We start from the raw sequence: 23,174 nt of genomic DNA on the forward strand, positions 1-23,174 counted from the left end.
GCTTGCTTTAAATGGAGTCCATCCCCTTTCTCCTCCTAAACAAATATACATATGCAATGTATTTATTAACATAATCATATATAGAGTACATCCCCTATCTCCTCCCAATAAACATACATATACAATGTATTTAAAAACATAATCACATATGGAGTACATCCCCTATCTCCTCCCAATAAACATACATATACAATGTATATATAGAGTACATCACCTACCTCCTCCCAATAAACATACATATACAATGTATTTTCAACATAGTCATCTTCAATGACACTAACAATAGATTAGCATTAAATTGCCTAATCCTCATGCAATTTCTACAACAATCATAGCTATCCTTGTAGACGCCCCCGAACGTCCCGGGAGGGAATCCCGTTTTGTTCATTTGGGCTCACTATAGTTCGGACTCAAATTGTCACGGTTCTTAATCTGATCTCACAATGTGCGATGTGAGATTGATAAATCACCAAAGAGTTCAAATCCGGCAAATCGTTATGAAAAACAGATTTTCAGAAAGAAGTGCCAAACATGGACTGCTTTGCCAGATACAGAGTCGCCACCTAAATGTTTTATTGTTAGAAAATTTAGGAAACCCTGACTTGTTGCCTAAGGCCACATGTCCGTCATCACCAAAGTTGCCTCGACTCGGGAACTTGGGTACGATTGGGGAAGGTCAGCTATGAGCACCCCCGCTCGCTCGATCAAAGATCGGCCACTACTAAACATGATATCTCGTTTTTGAAAACACAGGCGTTCTTATTCCGATTAATTAGCTAGAATTACTATGTGATGCGCGCAGCAAAACAAGTATAGACTAGATCGCCTAATTTGGAACAAAGCATCGCATATCCGTTTGTTTGGAAAATGATTTGAAGTTTGCTACTCGTAAGTAGGCTAAAACATAGATTTCAATGAATTATCCCAATTCAAGCAATCCAACCTTCACCCACAGGCATTCAGGCAGTTATATCACCTAAGCAATTAGCCTCATGGAAAGCATACTGTCATGTTAACATTCACACTCATGCGAGATGCTAAAGCATAAACACTTACAGTGTACTCCGAGCCAAAACAAGAAACTAGTTAGTAATCATGCATGATCCTAGTTCATGTTAAGATGGCTAATATAACGCATGCAAAATGCAACTAAGATAGGCTCGGCTATCCTAAGAATGGCATATGAGGTGCGACAATCCAATACATGTATTCAACTTGGAATTGAAATACAATGCAGCTAGCATGATGCGCCGAGCCCGGTGCATGCAATATAGATGAATGATGCAAACATGCTATCATAAGTATGCTAATTGAAACGTGCCCTAAAACTAACCATTGAAAGCAGGTAAGTAAAAGGGAGAAAGAACTGGGGGTTAGAAGATATGCACACACTCACGCACACTTGTTACAACATTGCCCTCTCTCGGAGGGTTCGAATAAATAATACAAACCAAATAAATAATTAACTGCTCTAGCTAATTAAATAATACAAAATTTTAATTAATTAATAAATTAATTACAAAACGAGGTGGCCGCAGGCCTGCCTCGGAATGATGGGACGATGCATGCTCGATTCGCCTCGCTCGGAAACCCGTTGCCATGCCACATGTTGCCTCTATTTACACTGTTCTACACCTCTGAGAACTGCACAAGTCCCAAGGATGCTTCTGAACCACCTCCTGAGCACTGTGGAAGGTCACCGGCCAAAAGAAAAGGCCACCGGCCATTGGAAAATGGTCATCGACCATAAGTGGAGCTCTCGACCAACAATACATGGCCGGCCGGCACTGAAGATGGCCAACCGGCCATCTCTTCCTGCAGAATCCTGTTTTGCTGCAGCAGAGGGCAAACAGAGCATGTCAATGCATTTTCAAAGCAATGTATGCACAACCACCCTCCCTATCATGTTTAAGACTTAAGGGAGTGTAGTCCTCGACCCTCGGACCATCAATCACGCATTTCAATGCATGATGGCCAAAGAAGTCAAGTGTGCAACTCGATGTGGCATGAAATGCACAAAACACATAAAGGGCCTCAACCTCTATCATGATTGATCAAGAGGCAAGGGATGCACACACAATGCAATGCAACCTAGGCAAGCAAGCAAGCATGCAAATAACTCAAGTATGCAACAAATCTAATGCAACATGAGCATGTTAACATGCAATATGCAATAGGCATACAACCTAAACATGTGGACATGTATAGCATGCAACAACATGCAAAATGAAACAAGCATGCAACAACATGGTGAGATGGACTTACACTAACATGGGTAGCTCTCAAGCATGCCAAAATCAGTGGCCAAAAAGTCTTGGGATGGTGGCTCGGAATGCACAAAGATGAAGTTCATGCAATAGTCTATAAATGAGACATACAAGCACAACTCTCAAACGCATTTAAAGAGTGATAAATGCATGTGCATGACCATGAAACATGGACTGAAATTACACTACAAATGATGCCAAATCATTGAAATAGGCCAAGTAATGCATACTAAATGACTCAATACACAAGGCTTACAAGCAAGATTGAACCAAAGCTATACAAAACAAGTCATGGGTGACCAAGACAACCAAAATCAGACCTTAAGCATACCAAAACATGGATAAAATCTTCTTGAAGTCAAGCCAAAAGCATGCTAAAAAGACATGTCACAACATGACGCATGTTAGGCTATTTCATGGGATTGCATGGCAAGTGTATGGAGCATGCAAGGGCTAACCAAACCAAACCTAACCTAAACAAAGGTATGGCATGATAAAATAAGCACAAGAACATGCTGAAATTGACACAACATAGGCTAAAATGAGATGTTACTTCAAGGAGCATACAAAGCTAGTGTGTGTGATTTACACTACAAGTGTATGAGGCATGCAAGGGCCAGCCAAACCAAGCAAAAACAGATCTAAGGCATGTTAAAACAACACCAAAAATCTACTGAGATGGCTCAAAAACAAGCTAGAAACACATGCTCAAACATGAGGCATACAAGATTAGTTTGTAAAATTTACACTACAAGTGTATAAACCATGCATGGAATGACCAAGATAGGCAAAAATAGTGGCATATGACAGAAAAATAACCACAAATACCAGCTAGGACATGGCCAACATGAAATTAACAAAGGTGCTCACATATGAGGCAAATATGACAAGTATTGAAGACAACAAGAAGAGGGGATGACCCTCTCCTTCTTAGGACCTCAAAACACCACCCCCACCACTGAAATCCCTCTGGATTTCAATGGTGAGAAGGTCAATACAAGGTGGTCCCAAAGCTCACAAAAAAGGCACAAAAATGAGGTCAAACAAGGCCTAAGAGGGGGTAAACAACCCAAACACAAAAGTGATCTTAAATAAACTTCAAAAGAATGCAAAAACAGAACTTTTATCAGTTATAAGTTAAGCTCAAAACAGCATGCAAGATAGGCTAAAAGTGTGTGCAAAAATGGGGAATAAAGAGGGTAGTTCTCACCCTTGATGCATAGCTGCAAAACCAGCAGGTTCTTGGACCAAGAACTAACTCTTTAACCTCTGAAAATGACTTCCAAGAACCTTAGATGAATGGTGGAGGTGTGTGGCTATGAGGTGGTGTGCAAAGGGGCCAAGAATCTCACTCTTTTGAACCCAAAATATTGAGATATAGAGAGAGATATATCTTGGAGCCTTAAACAAATTTTTGAAACCTCTCTAAAGGAGAGGGAGGCACTCTCTTATAGAGAAACAAGAGGGTTCAAGCTTCTTGGAGAAGCTAAAGAGGTTCAAGCTTCTTGGAGAAGCTAAAGAGGTTCAAGCTTCTTGGAGAAGCTAAAAAGGTTTAAGTTTCCTCAAGAAGCTAAAAAAAAAGGTTCAAGCTTCCTCAAAAAGCTAAAACAAGGGTTCAAAAGGTCCAAGCTTCCTCGAGAAGCTTGTGATACCCCCGTTCCGTAATATGCTAAATTGGTCCTTAATTTGAATATGATTATGTGTTCAGCATGACTTTATGTGCCATTATGTGAATATATGTGATTTTGCAATTCTATCTGTTCACTGTAGGAATATCTGTTTGAGTAAAGTACTTTGGGAATTAAATTGAGGGCCCTATCGGCCACAGAACCCGAAATTGATTACGCCATTGTGATTGGCATAATTTTTAGAGCCTACGGTGAAATTTAATTGAAAATTGATTCGGGTCAGATTAAATTGATTTAAATGTTGAATTAGTGCCAATTATTCATTATTATTATATTGATGTTAGTGGAGTTGGCAGTGTTAAGACACTACACCTTGTATTCTCTCCTCATAACTTCCCTTGGCTGATCAAACTCTAAGAAAAACAAAGGGAGGGCCGGCGGTTAGAAAGAGAGGGGGAGAATTGGGTGATTTTGGCTCAAAGTTTGGGGAACTTGAAGATGAAACCCAAGATTTTGTTATAATTTGAGAGATTGAACTCTTAGGTAAGTAAACTCATGGATTTTTGTTTACAAATTTGTAAATTCAAATGTGGAATCCAAGTGCTACTCCAAGCACCACACGCAAGAGAAGAGTGTAGAAACCAAGGCAGCAAAGAAAATGGGTACTAGTAGTCTCATACCAGTGATTGATCTGCAAGACTTTCCATCTCAATCCCATAAACTAATCGATGCGAGCCAAGAATGGTTGTTTCAGGATCATCAATCACCAGATCCCCACAACTCTGATGTCAGATATGAAGTCGGTGGTGAGGTCTCTTCTCGATCTTCCCCCGGAAATCAAACGCCGGAACACCGACGTCATCGCCGGAAGCGGGTACGTGGCGCCGAACATGGTTAATCCTCTGTATGAAGGGTTGGGTCTCTACGACATTGGATCCACTCATGCTGTTCTTGATTTTTGCACTCAGCTCGATGCTTCTCCTCAACAAAGGTGCTTCATTTCTCTCTCTCTCTCTCTCTAGAAAATTTGAAATGAAATTATTGTGGGGTGATTTTGATTTTGATTTTGATTTTAGGTGATTTGTCTTTGAAATTAGCCAAAGAAATCATTGTAATTAATCATAATTAAAATAATGTTATAATAAAAATTTAATTATAATTAAAGAAGAAAATTATATAAATAAGAGTGTATATAAAGGTATATATGGTACTTTTTTTTAAAAAAAGGAGTTGTATATTAAAATTTTCCATGAAGTTCACATCCCAACTTTAGAACCTTAGAAAATTTGAGGCGATTGATAATGGGCTCTTTTGGGAAGAGCTAAAAACGTCAGTTTTTGGCTTTTTACTCATTTTGGATCAAATCACTTCTCACATTTTTTATTCACGAAAAGACAAAATAGACTAAAAAAGTCAAAAAATTAACTTTTTACCAACTTTTCAAAACACCCCAATCTGAATCATTTTGTAAGATGTTCAGTATAAAAAAAAATTAGGTCTGTTTGATAACTTTTTCTTTTTATGAAGTTTGTCACAAATATAATTTTAAAAATATATATATTTTTTTACAAACATGATAAAACAAAAATGGGGTATTTAAAAAAAAAAAGGGTTTGACGCTTAATTTTGTTAATTTAGACCTTAATTTTTAAAATTTATTTTCAATTTAAACAATTTATCAATTTCCGCTAAGTAATAGAATCTCCAACGCTTACCCTTTTTCTTTTTTTTTTCATCGTCAAATTTGAGTATAGATATTGGTTAAAAGTTTTATCTACTACCAAGCATTTTAATGTTAAATTTTCTATTTTCATGAACCACCAATCGACCAGGAGGATGACTAGATAGTCATCTAACCTAGTGTAAATTTTCTTCAAATTTTTTCCAATCCAGTCGTCCACCAACGATTACCTGCAAGATTTAATGAAAGGTTAACTGCTCGCTTAATTTGATAAATGGATTAATTACCAAAAAGTCTTGTCTACATATTTGGTGGTAGCTTTGGTTCTGTCAAAAAGTTTTTGAACCAATAAGTCCCATTTATAGGTAAAAAGACGTTTTGCCCTTTAATCCCAAAACTAAGAATGTTCTCAATTTCAAAACTGAGAATGTTCTCAATTTTCAAAACAGAGAATGATTTCAGTATATAATTATCAAAACTAAGAAATTTCTCAATTTTTTTGGTGCTTTTGGTGCGGTGCTTCTAGTATTAATTGATAATATTATTAGTGTTAGAATTTACCATTCACACTCACCTACTACACTCCACTACTCACACTCACCTACTACACTCCACTACTCTTCACCTACTACCCAAACCCTCTCCTATATAATGTCACTCTGATTTGTAATACAAAATATCAATCAAGATCAATCAATAATATACATCAGTTTATTTTACATGGTATCAGAGCAATAAGATTTGGGCTTGTATTTTTTTTTTCTCACCGGCGGGCAGCCGGCCGGCAACCTTGCCTTCGCTGCCCGCTGGAATTTTTTTTACACATACCTTGCTTGATCACAAGCCTCTCTCACCTTCGGCCACATTTCCGACTGTAACTCCGGCACCTCCTACTTCATATTCCGCTCCACCGGCAACTTCACCACCATCTACCGCAGCGAAGCTCTCAACAATGGCTGCTCCGCGAGTCTCGATCTTCTTCGCAGCCCTAACCCTCTCGTTGCTGGTGTATTTGGCTGAGTCGAGAAGCGACTCGAACTCGGTGTACTCGCCGTGCGCGGACACCACGATCCAGAAGTCCGACGGGTTCAGCTTCGGGATCGCGTTCTTAGCTAGGGGTGACTTCTTCGTCAACACATCGGTCCAGCTCTCTCGTTGCGACAAGCGGCTTTCTCTCTCTCAACTCGGTCTCTGTCGCCCTAAGGTCGACGAGATCTCTCTCCTCACCATCAACACCACCACCTTCTCTCCGGATTCTACTGGACTGTGCCATCAAAACAAGCAGCTGTAAGAGCCATGGCGGCTCTGTCGATTGTAGCCTCGGAATACCACTGGCAGTCTCAGCCGATCTATTTTTTCTTCTTTTCTTTATCTATTTTTTTCTTTGCTTTAGCTGCAGACCCATTTCTGTTCAAAGGGTGACTCAATCTCTCTCTCTCTCTCTCGGGCATTCTCTCTCTCTCCACACATGCACCCCTTTCTTTTCTTTTCTTTATTCTCCACTCACTCCCAACACACACGGCCATACATCACACCATCTCTCCTCCTTTGTTTATTTATTTCTTTATTATTTTTTTTTCCTTTATCTCTTTCTCCTTTTTGACTTTCCAACCATCACGTCCTTTGCACACAAACATTTAAAACAAAAAAAAAAAAAACAAAAAAAAAAAAAAAAAAAACAATAAAATAAAATAAAATTAACTTCTGGGAAACCCCGTCCAACTGTTACTCTTTTGAAAATATCTATTATCCCATAACAGTCCTTCCCCCAACATTTTGCACATCAATTGTTTGCGTATTCTGAGATAAAAATAAAAAAAAATAAATCAAAAAAAAAAAAAAAAAAAAAACTTTGGACGACGACGACTTGCATACCACTCCTTTTATTCATGTCGGGGCTCACCCCGTTCACCATTTTACATAAAAAAAAAAAAAACAAAAAAAAAAAAAAAAAAACAGACACACCAACAAAACAACCACACCCCCCGTGGGATTTTTCTTTTCCTACTCTACTGCAGGTCTCTTCTTTTTGCCTCCGTCCTGGGCGGCCCTGGCCGGTGTTGCCTCAGTGCTTCCCACTCCACTGGGCACGATCACTCCACCATACTCCTCCACTGCAGCATATGGCGGCCCTCCAAAACGGAACATCACGGTGGCCTTCCGTTTCAGCTCCTTATTTTCCGCCTTCAGCACGCTTATCTCTGTTCGCGCATCCTTATACATGCGCTGGAGCAGAGCTAGCTGGGAGTTTAAATGCTGCACCTCATTTGTCCTACTCTGCAGCCGGTTCGACAAATTTGTGACCGCCATCATTGTTTCCACGCATGACTTCAGAGTATACTGATTAGCTTCAATATCAGTTTGCCTCGCCATTTTTTGCTCCACCGACCGCATCGGAAAGTTCAATGGAGCAAAACCAGAGGTGTTTGGTTGCGGTTCACTGGCCACTGCACCAGTTATTTCTCTTGTGGGCTCGTTCAGTTCTGGAAAGAGCGTGAGCAGGTTCTGGGTAGCTGGACGGGAAGAAGAGGCCATGTTTTTGAGTTGCTAAGTGTTTCAGAGAAGGGTTGGTTTCCGGGTGTTTCAAGATTTGCAGAGACAAGCTCTCCGAGCGTTCAGAGGTTTCAGACTCGTATGCACAGCCTTCGCCTCAACCTTGTTTTAAATAGCCAGGGCCAGCCACGCGCATTGCGCGCCTCTTGCCGCCCGACAAACTGGCCCGCCTTTTCATGGCACATCTTTTGATAAAGTGGGCACGCCTTTTGATGGCACATCTTTTGATAAAGTGGGCACGCCTTTTGATGGCACGCCTTTTGATGAATTGGGCACGCCTTTTGATGGCACGCCTTTTGACAAAATTAGGCACACCTTTTGAGGATGCGACTTTTTAAGGGTCCGACAAGACTCTGTAAACTGTCCCGACATTGATTCCGGTTAGCTCCTTTATGGGTCCGACAAGACTCTGTAAACTGTCCCGACATTTGATTCCGGTTAGTTTCTACAAGGGTCCAGCAAGACTCCGTAAACTGTCACAACAACTGTCACAACATTGTCTTCTACAACGGTCCGACATGACCCCATAAACTGTCTTCTACAACGGTCCGACATGACCCCATAAACTGTCTTCTACATCGGTTTGACACCCCCATACAGTGTCCTCTACAACGTTATGACACCACCATACAGTGTCCTCTACAACGTTATGACACCACCATCCAGTGTCTTCACCAACTGTCTGACACGACCATACAGTGTCTCCTATCCTTTTTTATTTTTATGTATTTTATTATTTTGTTCCTCTCTTCAAACTCAAGTTGGTTAGTTTTTATCCTCCTTGAGTTTGCGGGGGGCTGTTAGAATTTACCATTCACACTCACCTACTACACTCCACTACTCACACTCACCTACTACACTCCACTACTCTTCACCTACTACCCAAACCCTCTCCTATATAATGCCACTCTGATTTGTAATACAAAATATCAATCAAGATCAATCAATAATATACATCAGTTTATTTTACAATTAGTTTTGAGAAATTTCTCAATTTCTTTCATGATTAATTGGAAGCCGACAAATCAGAATTAAAATGAAGAAGTTTACATATATTTATAATATTATCAAGTATCAATGGACCAGATCATCCTCCAAATTTAAAAAAATAAATCAAAGTTCATGAGCGTGTTTCATTCGGTAAACAATAACGAAACGCAGTGAAATGGATGAAGATTTGTACAGTCCGATTCGTCGGAGGAAGCAACGGAGAGACTCCGACGGTTCCGAGAAAAGAGATCCAAGTTCTCGTCACCGGTGAGGCTGAGACCACGTCGATGCTGCGTTCTTGTCGGAATATTCCTTTTGGCGGCTTGAGATTCCTTCAAAGTCTGATTCATTTCTAGAAATGTAGGACCAAAACCATCTCCAAAGCAAAATATGTGAAGAAGAGTATGAGAAAGAATCAATTATTAGAGTGAGAGAAAGATGCAATAGATGCAAAGGCACACACGGAGCTTGTTGGTGTGGCCATTCGGGTACGGGCATTGAATGGCATCGGGTCAGTGTGACACACACTTTCCAGATCTGGAAATCTGCTAATCTAGTTCTAGATCTGGTTCGAGATGTTCTCGGGTGAGAGAGAGAGAGAGAGAGAGAGAGAGAGAGAGAGTAAGAGTAAGAGAGAGGGAATGGAGTACAGCAATGGATGTTTGGCAGCTATGGAGGAGGTCTTGGAAGGGTAAATTAGTCTATTAAAAATTAATGGGACTTGAAGGAGCAAATAATTTTATCTAGGACTTAATGGATTATAAGTTCACAAAATGGGACTTGTATGTAAATGCCCCTTGATAAAAAAATGAGTTCCTTTCATTTGATACCAATTTGGTGAAACAGTTGGAATATCATTTTCATCAAATTTTTGTCAAATTTAAGTTTGATGAAAGATTTGAGTATGGATTGGAGATAATCTAAAATCAATAGAAAAAAAATGATATTTTAGTCATTAAACTCAATAAAAAATTGATATTTTGAACATTTTGTATACATTTACATTTAGTTTAATTGGTGGTTTAAATTGAAAATAAATAAAAAAAATTAGGATTTAAATTGATAAAATTAAAAAAAAAAAAATCTATATTGTTACATTATCAATCTTTGAGTAGTTTTTATTTTTATTTTTATTTATTTGTAATTTTCCCAATAAAAATGATAGTAGTGAGCCTTAGGCTTTTCAAATTCTCTCAAGTTGCGATGTGATTCTCAACCCTTGTGAAAATGATATAACAGTAGGCTTGAATCCGACTGACATATGGATCACTGATTGGTTTATTTTGCAACAAAATTTTCATTTGATTATACATTCACCATCTAACATCCTTGTACAAGACTGTTTAGTAATCGATACCAACTCTTTGAATAAATAAAAAATCAATACCAACTCTTGTTTCGACTAAAACTTTCTATTTCTTTTGGTTTGTGATTCAGATTGGGACGCAAATTATGTATTTCTTGATTTGATTAGCATGATATTATTATAGGGACACAATACTGAGGTATTCTCAGTCTATACATGAACTAGCCATGGACATTGGGAACAAATTAGCTCAAAGTATGGGTTTGGCCAGCGATTTGTTTATGGGTTGGCCCTGCCAATTTAGGATTAACAAATACAGCTTCACCCCTGAAACTCTCGGATCATCCAGGGTTCAAATCCACACAGACTCTGGATTTCTTACCATATTACAGGACGATGAAAACGTGGGTGGTCTTGAAGTGATGGACAAGAAGTCCGGTGAATTTGTACCAGTTCATCCCATGCCCGGCGGCACCCTCCTTGTCAATCTTGGAGACTTTGCTACTGTTGGTAACACTTTCTTATGTCTGTTTGGCTTCTAGAAAAATTCATGATTTTTTTGTCAATCTTGAGAACTTGCAAAACATTTTTAGGGTATATTGCACTTTATATCCCTCGACTTTCACAAATTCTACTTTGATATTCATCTTTCAATCCCAAGAGCTATTTCAGTCAAGTTGCAAGGCCCTTCTGTTAGTTTGGTTTTTAATTATCTAGCGAATGTTGCCATGTGACCCTCACATATGGCATTTTTCAGAGTAAAAATATAATTTCTTCATATTTTTTTCTTTTTCTTCTCCTCTATTTTCCAAGATATTTTGTCTCTATTGTATTTTTGAAACCCACCACCCCCTACTACCCATGGTTGGGGTAGGGGCAGTGAGAAATGGGTGGGGGAGTGGCAAGAAAGGGATGATTGGTGGTGGTTGTGGGTATAAAAAATACAGTAAATAGAGAAGATAATGTGAAAAATAAAAATAAAATAGAGAAGTAGAAAAAAAGAGCAATTACATTTTTTCCTTTAAAATATGAGAAATTAAAGTCTGAGATCTCGTTTGGGAACATGCTAAAATGTATAATTAAAAAACGAGGCCGATTTGATATAAATTAAAAGGGTGCAAAATGTAATCTTTTTTTTTTTTTTCCCTCTCTCTTTGTATCGATTATTTTGTTAAAGTCGGATTTGATTGACACATTTACATTCACCAATGTGTCAAAGGTGTGGAGCAATGGAAGATTTTACAATGTGAAGCACAGAGTGCAGTGCAAGGAAGCCACAATACGACTGTCGATTGCTTTGTTTGTCTTAGGACCAAAGGAGGCTTCACTAGAAGCTCCACCGGAGCTAGTAGATAGTGAAAACCACCCTCGGCTATATGTTCCAATCAATTTTGAAGATTACAGAAAGCTCCGGATTTCCACTGGTTTGAGAGCCAGTGAAGCTCTTGACAAGTTATCTGCAAGCAATGTTCCATTTTGACTAGAAGACTAGGGTGGCCCAGTGTTGTGAAAAGCACGCCTAGGCGCGCGCCTAGGCACCAAGCGAGGCGAGGGGCACTGTTTGCGCCTGCACAAGTCCCAGGCGAGGCGCTTTGAGATAGGCTCACGCCTTAGCCGCGACTTGAGCCAAGCGACAGAGGCGCAAGGTGCACGACTAGGCGCGCTTGAGTTTTTAGCCGCTAGATCTGAACCCTAATCTATGTCGAATGGCTCTGTACTATGTCATTTTTCCTCTCTCGCCTCGCCTGGGCTGCTCGATTCCACTTCGACTTTGACTCTGTTGGACTTCGATTTCGACTGGGTTGCTCGATTCGACTTCGACTTCGACTTCGACTTCGACTTCGCAGGTATGTTTCGCCGTCTTCTTCTTCTTCTTCTTCTCCTCCTCTTCTGGTTTGCTCGACTTCGCGACTTCGACTGGGATGTTTTTTTTTTTTTTTTTGGCTTCAACCTCTTCTGGTCTTCTGATCTCACTCTCTCTCTGTCGCTTGGGCTTCGACTTCGACTCTGTTTTGCCCCCTTTTTTCTTTTTTTTCCAATTATGCCTTTAGTTTCTGTTAGAAGGGGAAAAAAAAAACGAGAATAATTAATGAAAAAAAATATACAAATAATTAACTAAAAAAAATACACTGAAAAAAAATACAAATAATTAATTATTCACAAATAATTAATTAATACAATGTGCTATTGGTCTCTTTTTTTTCCTTTATCTGTTAGGGAAAAAAATTGCAAATAATTAATTCATCACACATTACATTACACTGAAATTATTTTTCATTTATTAAATTTGATATTGTTGTTTTGAAGTGTTAAGACATATATTAGTATTTGTTGGATATTTATGTTTTGGATGTTTTTTTATGTTTTTGTTTTATTGAATGTGGAGTATTTTATCTTTGAAAATTGGAATGTTATGTAATATGCACTTTCATGGTTTTGAGAATTATTTTATATTTTGTCTTGAATCTTGATTACTTTTTATTTAAAAAAAAAAATTGTCTTAGTACTATGAATGATTAGTCTATGTTAATTTTTTTATTTTTTACTAAGACTGTGCGTCTTACTTCAATAAAGCCCGCGTCTCGCCTTGCGCCTAGGCTCTGAGAGACCTTCAGCGCCTTAGTGCGCCTTGAGCCTTTAAAAACACTGGCGTGGCCTATTGCTGGCCGCAATTGTGTGTGAAATGACAGAAATGCCCTTTACAAGCCACAACAGACACTCGTTTGGAGGACAATTTTGGCAAATTTTTGGGCCACCCTTGGACTATTAGTGGCTTCATTTCGCCTGCATCTTTCTCTAATTTTCTAAATAGCGTTAATCAAGATCAAGAAATATTGTGGTGAATGTTTAACTTGTTTCTTGGTTAATTATTTTGGAAACCTGTGCATTTACAAATCGTCAATTCTTGCTTCATTAGCAATTTAGTTTTCAATTCCATCAGTTTAAGATAGTGTTTAGTTTGGCCAAATAATTTGAAGTAGAAATGAAATGATTATTTCTTAATCCCTATCTAGCCTCTCTCTCGGTCTCTTTTATATCATCGGGCGTCATCATTAGATTTCATTTCCTTATGTGATATCTTTCGAAATTACGGCTCGACTATTATGTCCACGTTATAATCCTGCTGTGTAACGTTGCTCTGTGGCCAATCGGCTAATTGAAGGATAATTTAGTAATTTTTTTTTTTTTTTTTGTGTCGAACTTGTAAGAGTAACAATGTCATTGTGCATTCCTCTATTAATACAAGTACCAACAAGATCTGGTAATCGAGGTAAATGAAGGACTGAACTATTATTTACAGCTTTATGAAATTTATAATGAAAATTTTGAAACCAAATCAAATCGAACTAACAAAATGCAGGTTGGTTTAGTTTTGAACTACAAAATTGTAGCATCATTCACAATATAATCGCAAAATACTATTTCCAACCTATGAAATGTTTAGAACTATTTCTACGAAGAACATTCATGTGGAAAGTATGGAGTTATAACTTATGTATAATGTATATATATTTAGATAGTGCAATTCAGTTCCAAGCCGGATCCAAAGCTATAAAACTAAAGGTTGAATTTTGAAATATAGTTCATTTATTTTAAAAATCAAAACCAAATCGTTTGTTGAGAAAATCAAATCAAACCGTGCGGTTTAATCAGAATTAAACAAGTTTGCAATTTTTTTTTTCATTTTTTGCTCAAGCCTATGTGGGAAGGAGTAGAGTGTAATTCTCAAAATTTGAGGGATTAAAATGCAAATCTTAGGAGATGTGCATGTAATTTACCCAAAAATATTCCACCTTTAATTGTTAAAACAGAAAAGAATTCATTGTATAAAATGAGAAACTGACTTAAAATGGGAAAATTTCTTCAATTCGCTTGTTTCCATAAGTCACAATTTTCTTTTCGGGGTGGACAAGTGATATCTTGTTTGGATTGAAACTGACAAAAAATGGGAAAACTCCAAATACATAAATGTGAGATAAAAAACATAAAAACATTTATATTTGTAAATATGAGATAAAATATTCATAATTAGAAATGTAAATTATTTATATGCACCTAACATAACATAAATTATTTATTTATGAAATTTAGAATCAAATTAAATCATGAAAATTTTGAAACCAAATCCCTAAACCAAAATCAAATCGAACTAATAAAATGCAGTTTGGTTTAGTTTTGAACTACAATTTTTAAAAATTGTACCATCATTCACAATATAATCGCAAAATACTATTTCCAACCTATGAAATGTTTAGAACTAGTTCTACCAAGAACATTATGGAGTTATAACTTATGTCTAATGTATATATATTTAGATAGTGCAATTCAATTCCAAACCGAATCCAAAGCTATTAAACTAAAGGTCGAATTTTGAAATATAATTCACTTATTTTAAAAATCGGAACCAAATCATTTGTTGAGAAAATCAAATCAATCTGTGCGTTTTGATTAGAATCAAACCCGTTTGCAATTTTTTTCATTTTTTGCTCAAGCCTATGTGGGAAGGAGTAGAGTGTAATTCTCAAATATCTGAGGGATTAAAATGCAAATCTTAGGAGATGTGCATGTAATTTACCCAAAAATATTCCCCCTTTCATTGTTAAAACAGAAAAGAATTCATTGAATGAAATGAGAAGCTGACTTAAAATGGGAAAATTTCTTCAATTCGCTTATTTCCACAAGTCACAATTTTCCATTTCGGGGTGGACAAGTGACGTCCTGTTTGGACTGAAACTGACTAAAAATAGGAAAAAAATTCCAAATACATAAATGTGAGATAAAATAAAAGACATAAAAACATTACGAGTTGAAAATATTAGCAGTTGACCCGTGCAATGTATGTTCTATTCTTTTTATAAAAAATATTTGATAGTACAATGTTATTATAAAAGAATAATTTTAATTTTAATTTTAATTTGAAGTATGATTTTAATTATTTATTTTGATAACATTAGCATTATCGTTCTATAAAAGTGTTACTTGAATATTTATATATATTAATTTTAAGTTAAATTATTTGTGTATTTTGATAATTTTAGTTATATCATAATATAAAAGTGTAATTATCATATAATAATTTTTTATGATATATATTAAATCATAAAATAATAAAATAAATACTCATTTCGATATTAAAAATAATAGTTAAATTATAAGAAGAATTAGTAACATAAAATTAAAAATAATTCTAACTATTTAATTTTATTTTATATTCATTTGGAAAATAAAAATATGTAGAAATAGAAATTATATAAAATTTATTAAAAAAATTAAATATAAATATGTTGTTGCTAGATTATCATGCAATGATTTTACATGATATATATATATATATATTAAGTTATAAAATTATAAAACAAACACTCTTAATTAAATTAAAATATCAACTATATAAAAGAAATTCAATAACGACTAACCAAGAAAGAATCACATTAATATATTTACCTAAAAACAAAAAATAATAAAAACATTCAAACAATAGATACATCTCAGTGTGTGAAATGATTAATTATCTATAATATGATATCAAAACATAAAAAAACTTACCAATTAATAATTGAAATAGTGACTCAATCAGTAAATCCAAACTTTAGAGGTTCCTCAAGAGTATTATTGTTGTGAAGATTTTTTCTTTGTGATTATATAAAATAATATAAAAAATGAAGTATAATTTCATATATAAAATCACTATAAAATTTAAACGACAAATCCATAATATAAAATTGATATTAGGGATAGAAAAATGCACTGGAAAATAAAGGGGAAAAAAAAAGAGGCAATTTAGCATTAAAAAGGAAAAATCCTAACACCCTTCAAAGAATTAAGAAGAAAAAAGTGAAACCCAAAATTGGTATTAGGCTCGTGGATTATCTCTATTTAAGATGAAAAATATATGGAAAAGAAATATCTTTCAAATAGAGTTCATATAAAATAGATAAAGTTAGTATAATTTAAATTAGGTTTGAGTTTGTATAGACCTCTATATGTAATCTATCTATATCTATATTTATACTTACTATATATATAAGTAAATGTAGTGGAGTATGAGAATTGTAGCGATCCCAATTTTGACTCGATCAACTTATGGGAAAGTGTATTTCACGCTCAAGCAGACTATGTTATATTAGTCCGTAAGGGGAGATTTCAGATCACTTTTTCAGTTCTCTCTCTTTAAAACTCTTCAAAATTTCCAGATCTATAGCTTCTCTCTCTAGAAGTCATCTTCTCTCTCTGATTCCTCCAAAGCCGTTGGGAGTTAGACTGAAGTTATTTATCAAAGTTGTATAACTTCTCGAGAGTTTCGTTGTGTGCGGTGGAGATCGAGTTTCGATACCATAGATTTTGGGGTTTTATCTCATTTCTTCTTCAAAACTTGAGGTAGGGATTTTCTTAGAGTTATGTATATATATATTTGCAAGATCTATATGATTTTCAAAATCATTTTTCGATAGCATTGAAAATTGATTGTTGATTTAAGAAATTGAGCGATTTTGAAAGTGGATTTGTCTCTTATTCTTTTAAAATGATCTTATGGGTTTTGATTTTTATTGATTGAAGAAAATATGATTTTGGAAAGTTTTCTTTCAAAATATTTGAGTTGTATAGTTTTTATGAGAAAATCTAGAATTTAAGAATTTTTTTTAAAGACTGAAAATTCATAAATAATATTGTTATATTTATTTTGTGTGTCAAAATAAATGGATGTTTGGAAAATTTTTTATTTATATTTATATAAATGATGAATTTCAGGGAATATGAGAATTATTGTTCATTTTGGAAATTATTGTTCAAAACGTTGAAATAGTCTTAAAATGACTAATTGTTGAGGATACTTGAGAAGAGGGAATTGTGTTATTCCTTGGATGATGAATAGAAATAACAGTATTTATATTCATCTTGTGTTATTGGCATATCAATTCATGTGATTACATTAAACTTTGAAAGTTGATTTGAAAACTTGTATTGAGAAAAGAATGTTGAGAAACAAGTTTTCATGGAATGATTTTGGGGTAAATACATTGGTAAGTTTTGATAGGTGGTGTAGATGATATTGAACAAGTTAGCCTGAGAGTCCAGGGTGAAAGACCAAAACCCGTGCGGATAGGTGTCGAGCCTTCTGGTTAATACCGGTAAAAATGACAAATTGGTAGTACTTATAAAGTCTACTTGCAGACATCGACGTAGGGATTACCAGAGTCGTATTTACCGCTCTTGAAATGAATTGTTAGGTTTTGAAGAATTGAAATTGCATGACATCATTGAGCATGATGGTTTTCAAAGATGGAGATGTGATTTTCTTTCAAAAGGGCATAGCATGACATGTGCATTTCATCTCTTAAGACTTGTATAAAATATATATACTTTGTTAAGGATTTCCTACTGGGCTTTATACTCACCCTACGAAATTTTTGTGCAGGAAAAGATGTGGTGATGCCGCCTAACTAAGGGCGAGGAAATGTGTGTTGAGAGTACGAGACTCTTGTTTTGCTGTGACTCTGTGTGTAAGCCAAGGGCTGTATGTGTGTGGGTTTGAATAACCGTTTTGTATAACCAGGCTCAAACCTTGGAAACTTGTAAACCCTTGGGGGTATTTATTTGTTTATTTACTTATTGTTGGATTAATGTATTGTTGCATGAAGAACTATTGTATCATGTAATGTAAGTTTAAAGATTTATATTAGATTTTCCTTGAAAGAACCATGATTGTTGTATTATCATTTGGGTTAGAAATTTAGGGCGTTACAAGAATTCTCCAAACTTTTAATGCTAAATTCTTACGGATTCTCTCTCTTACGTGTCATCTCGCAAGTCTCCTCTCCCACTTTTTCTAATTTTTAATCATTTGTCAATTATCAAAATTTCAAAAGCCAACAGCATTATATATATTTAAATAAAATGATAACTATTTAGATATGAACAACAAATATTTAGATATGAATAACAAAGATGTAGAGATAAAAATATAATAAAATAAAATAAATAAATACGAGTCAAATAATTTTTGAAATAAAAAGATAATTATTTATGTCACGCCCCAAATTTCTAGCCTAAATGATAATACAACAATCATGACTCTTTCAAAGAAAACCGAATATAAACCTCCAAACTTACATTACATGATACAATAGTTTTTCATGCAACAATACATCAATCTAACAACAAGTAAATAAACAAATAAATACCCCAAAGGGTTTACAAATTTTCAAGGCTTAAGCTCGGTTATACAAAACGGTTATTCAAACCCACATAAATACAGCCCTTGGCTTACAAAACAGAGTCACGCAAAATGAGAGCATTGTACTCCTAATACACATACTTCCACGCCCCTAGTTGGGTGGAATCACCATATCTTTTCCTGCACAAAAACCCCGTAGGGTGAGCATAAAGCCCAGTAAAAAATTCTTGACAAAGTATATACATTTTATACAAGTCTCAAGAGATGAAATGCATATGCCATGCTATGCCTTTTTTTGAAGATAAATTACATTTTCATTTTTTTGAAAACCATCATGCTCAATGTAATGCCCTCAAAATAAATGCATAAATCATTCATTCATAATAACCGTGGACATGAGAAAGTAAAATATATTCATTCATTAGAGTGTTTTCCATAAGAGATGTTACATGTTGACAATAAAAGTAAAAGCCATACGAGCTTACAACTTTCCAAGTCAACACTTGGTTACAACAAAGAGGGTCAAAAGCCCTTTACAATTAAAGCCCTTGGTTTGGAACTAACAACATGTAACACAAAAGAAAGATCAACCAAAAGAAGCATGTTGCCTCTAAACCACCCAAGCTAGGTCTTTGGAGGCAGCATATCTCCTGTACTTGAAAATGATGTCCTATATAAGGTGAGCCAAAAGCTCAGTAGAGATATGCTAAACCAGATATGAGAAAAAACTAAAACATTAGCATTCGATGGATGGTTAACACTTATAAACCAATTTACATTCTTTGCAAGGCCACCAATAAGTACATTCATGTCCCAATCCGCTTCCCTTATTTATCCAATTCAATTCATAGACATGGTTTATTATCTAACCAAACAATTTAAATAAGACTACAACTCATCTTATTAACACTTCCATTATCCACAATTCAAAATGAGACTACAACTCATATTTTTAACATTTCAATTATCAACAATTCAAAATGAGACTACAACTCATATAATCAACACTTCATATATTCAACACTTCAATTATTAACATTATTCAGATATACATAAGGTTTCTGGACTTTCACCCTAGACACTACGGCCAGCTTAATTATCAATGGAGTCCATCTCCTATCTCCCCCTAAACAATGGAGTACATCTCCTATCTCCTCCCAAACAATATACATATACAATGTATTTAAACAAGTTGTCATATACAATGACCAATTCTCGAACATATTCAATGTTATAACCCATTCGTCATATTCGATGACATATTTCAATCGATTAGTTTCAATTTACCTAATCATCATGTAATTCTACAACACTCATGACTATTCTCCATCGATAACCCAAAACAGTTATTTCTAAACAGATAATTAAATTTATCAAACAGATAAATTAATACATTTTCCATGAGTGAGTGATTTATCAATCCAACTACACCATTATATCACCATTATATCCTCCACCATTATGTCATGCAATTTCAATTGTTCAAAACTTAGCAATTTATTTCAAGGGCGGTAAATATGTCTTTGGTAATCCTTAGGCTGGAGTTTGCAAGTAGACTATACGAGTACTACCAAATTGTCATTTTTACCGGTATTAACAGGAAGGCTCGACACCTATCTGCGCGAATTTCCGGTCTTTCACCCCGGACCCGCAGGTCAACTTATTCAATATCATCTATACCACCTATCAAGACTTACCAACATATTTACCCCAAAATCATTTCATGAAAACTTATTTCTCAACATTCTTTTATCAATGCAAGTTTTCAAATCAACCTTCAAAGTCTAATGTAATAAAATGAAATGATATGCCAATTTCACAAGATGAACACAAATGCTTTTATTCCAATTTATCATTCAAGGAATAAACACAATTCCATTTTCTCAAGTATTCTCAACAATTTAGTCATCTTAAGACTATATCAACATTCTGAATAATCATTTCTAAAATGAACAGCAATTCTCATAATCCACAAAATTAATCATTTAAACGAATATAAATAAGAATTTTTTTAAACATAATTTATTTTGACACACAAAAATAAATATAACAATATTACCCATGATTTCTCAACATTTTTTAAAACTCCTATTATCTAGATTTTCTTACCAAAACAGTTCATCTCCAAAACATTTGAAGAAATCTCACCAAAAACATCTTTCCTTAATCAACATAGTTCAAAACTCTCAATTTCTATTTCAAAGGATCAAATGGTAAACTCACTTTCAAAATCACTCTTTTTCTTGAATTAACAACCCATTTTCCAAAACAAATCAAAGAATGATTTCGAAAATAATCTACATCTTGCAAAAATATATATATAACTCAAAAAAAAAATCCCTACCTCAAGCCAAGAAGCTTTCAAATTTTTCAGCAACAGAGATTAAATTTTCTTGGAGCCAAACGACGCATTTTCTGCCCTCTACGTTTTGATCCAAAACACTTCAATTTACGACGCCAGCAGAACCTTTCAGGAAATGAAGGTAATAGCTCTTCAAGCACTTGAACAACAACTGAACCATGCACCTCTTTCTCATAGGAAATATGATCTTTTGCAACTCCAGAATCTTTTCGAATTGAATTAACACCTCTGAGATATGGCACAACACCCCAGTCCAAATGTAAATCTTCCATTTGTGCAAACTCATCCAATACACAACCAATGAGACGATAGCTCACCATACTTGACTTGTCACAGGCTTCTTGAACAGCAAGGTATTGGTTTCTACTCATGCTTAGCTTATCACGCATAGAGTTGTGTTCACACAAGAAGTTAGAAGAAACAAAATCTGGGGGTTTTTCAGGGTCAAGTGTAGGTTCTTGTCTCTCAACATGGGGATCCCTCAGTTCTGAATTCCTCACACTTCATGTATGGAAAAGATTTTCTTCCCTATTATCTAAGCTGTTGAATTCAAAACATGAAGCTGAAGAAGCAAAAGCATCAGAATTCACTAAATCCATTCTCGTAACGGGCTCAGACTCAACTCTCGCAAAAGAATTACTGTTTAACCTTCTGTTGGAGTCATTCCCTATGAGTCAACTGAACTGCTAAAGCTTCAACCATAGCAATAGCTTCTTCTACGTCATCCTTATTTTTACCAGCCACACGGCCTCTTAAGGCTTCCAGTGCATCTCTAAGCTTCTTTAGAAGTACATGTTTCTTTAAAGAAGTAGCGTCCCTGAGTCTAGCCTCATCAGACAACTTAGCTGCTGCAGCCGAACCTTTCTCAAATTAACTGGCAAGGCCACGAACAAAGAGGCGTTTCTGCTGTTCTAGCAATTGAGACGTTTCTGCTGTTCCAGCAATTGGGCAGTTTCTCGAGCAATGACCTCCTTCGTGGCTAACACTTTGGGATCCTCCACCTCCACAATCTGGTTGTTAGCACCAATTTTATAAGTTGGAAACCGACTAGTAGCAAATATCACATCTGTTGAGACTGGAGGAACTATTCCTTTTTCAATGAATCAGCAAAATCACGGCCTACTCTCGTCATGATACGAAATTTAATTTAGATCACGTAATTAAGTACTAACTAACAGAGGAGATTGAGATGAACAATGGCAAAGTTTGGTCTCGGTTGCAGGCAGACTTGAATGATGTTTCTAGAGAGAGAGAGAGAGATAACTTAAACAAAACCCTTCCCACTCACTCTTATCCCAGCTTTTTTTTTTTTTTCCTCTAAAAGCCTCCGTTTGAAAAGCGGGTTGACTTTTTAGTTTTTTTGATTTTTTTGACTATTTTAGCCTGGTTTGGAAAGAGTTTTTTGACTTTTTGATTTTTTTGACTTTTTTTGTGAAAGAGAATTGTAATGATTATGGATTGAATTTAATGTTTTATTTTTTTGACTAAAATAATCTATTTTATTTTTTGTGACTATTTTAATCAAAAAAACCTAATTTTTTTCTTCCCAAACGGAGCCTAAAGAATATATTCCATCACATTAGACCTCATCCAATCCTTTCAGACGTCTGGCGGAGATGGCCAGAGAAGTGTTAAATCAGCATTATACACCTGTAACTCCACTAGTACAAACCAATCCACATGCTGCTTTTCGGTGCCACTAACTCAATCATCATGATGTTGAGCAATTGTTAAAGCATAGCTAAGGTGTAAATGGTGGGTCCTTTTTTATTCCTTCCTCTAAAAATTTTCCAATTGTCTTGAAAGCAAATAATATCTACTCATCATTCTCATGTAGCGTTTCAGGCCTACAATTTTTTATTTTTTATTTTATTTATTTATTTTTTTTTGGGTCATTACAATTTATATATGAACAAAAAAAAATAGAGATAAAAATATATACAAATATATATATATATATATATATAACTATTTAGATTTAAACTGAAAAATAGAAATTTAAATAAAAGATAAAAAAAATATTTAAATAAAAAAGATTAAGATTGAGACATGAATTCGAAAAACATGATAAATTTTTTAACGATTTATATTTACCTTATGTGAGTTTGTTGTAAAATTCTCATATATTTCGGCTTAATCTTTTTAAAGTTTATCTTCAAGTTAAACTAATATTTTATCTTTCAAAATCATTAATTAATTATTCATATACAT

General features: G+C 35.2%; 1 long non-coding RNA gene and 1 pseudogene across 2 annotated transcripts; one reads left to right on the forward strand and one right to left on the reverse strand.

Moving 5' to 3' along the window:
• Positions 1-4,553: 4,553 nt before the first annotated feature.
• Positions 4,554-11,923, forward strand: LOC114266290 (2-oxoglutarate-dependent dioxygenase DAO-like; annotated as a pseudogene). Its single transcript, XR_014334768.1, has 3 exons — positions 4,554-4,886; positions 10,610-10,931; positions 11,645-11,923. The product of XR_014334768.1 is annotated as a 2-oxoglutarate-dependent dioxygenase DAO-like (transcript).
• Positions 11,924-18,424: 6,501 nt separating this feature from the next.
• LOC114266242 (uncharacterized) lies at positions 18,425-22,280 on the reverse strand. The gene is made up of 2 exons (XR_003630600.2): positions 20,946-22,280; positions 18,425-18,781 (listed from the first exon to the last, which is right to left on the reverse strand). It is a non-coding gene; the product is annotated as an uncharacterized LOC114266242 (long non-coding RNA).
• Between the last annotated feature and the right edge of the window lie 894 nt (positions 22,281-23,174).

The sequence above is a fragment of the Camellia sinensis genome, chromosome 7 (genome assembly GCF_055761805.1).
Source record: "Camellia sinensis isolate YWXY chromosome 7, ASM5576180v1, whole genome shotgun sequence".
NCBI lineage: Eukaryota > Viridiplantae > Streptophyta > Magnoliopsida > Ericales > Theaceae > Camellia > Camellia sinensis.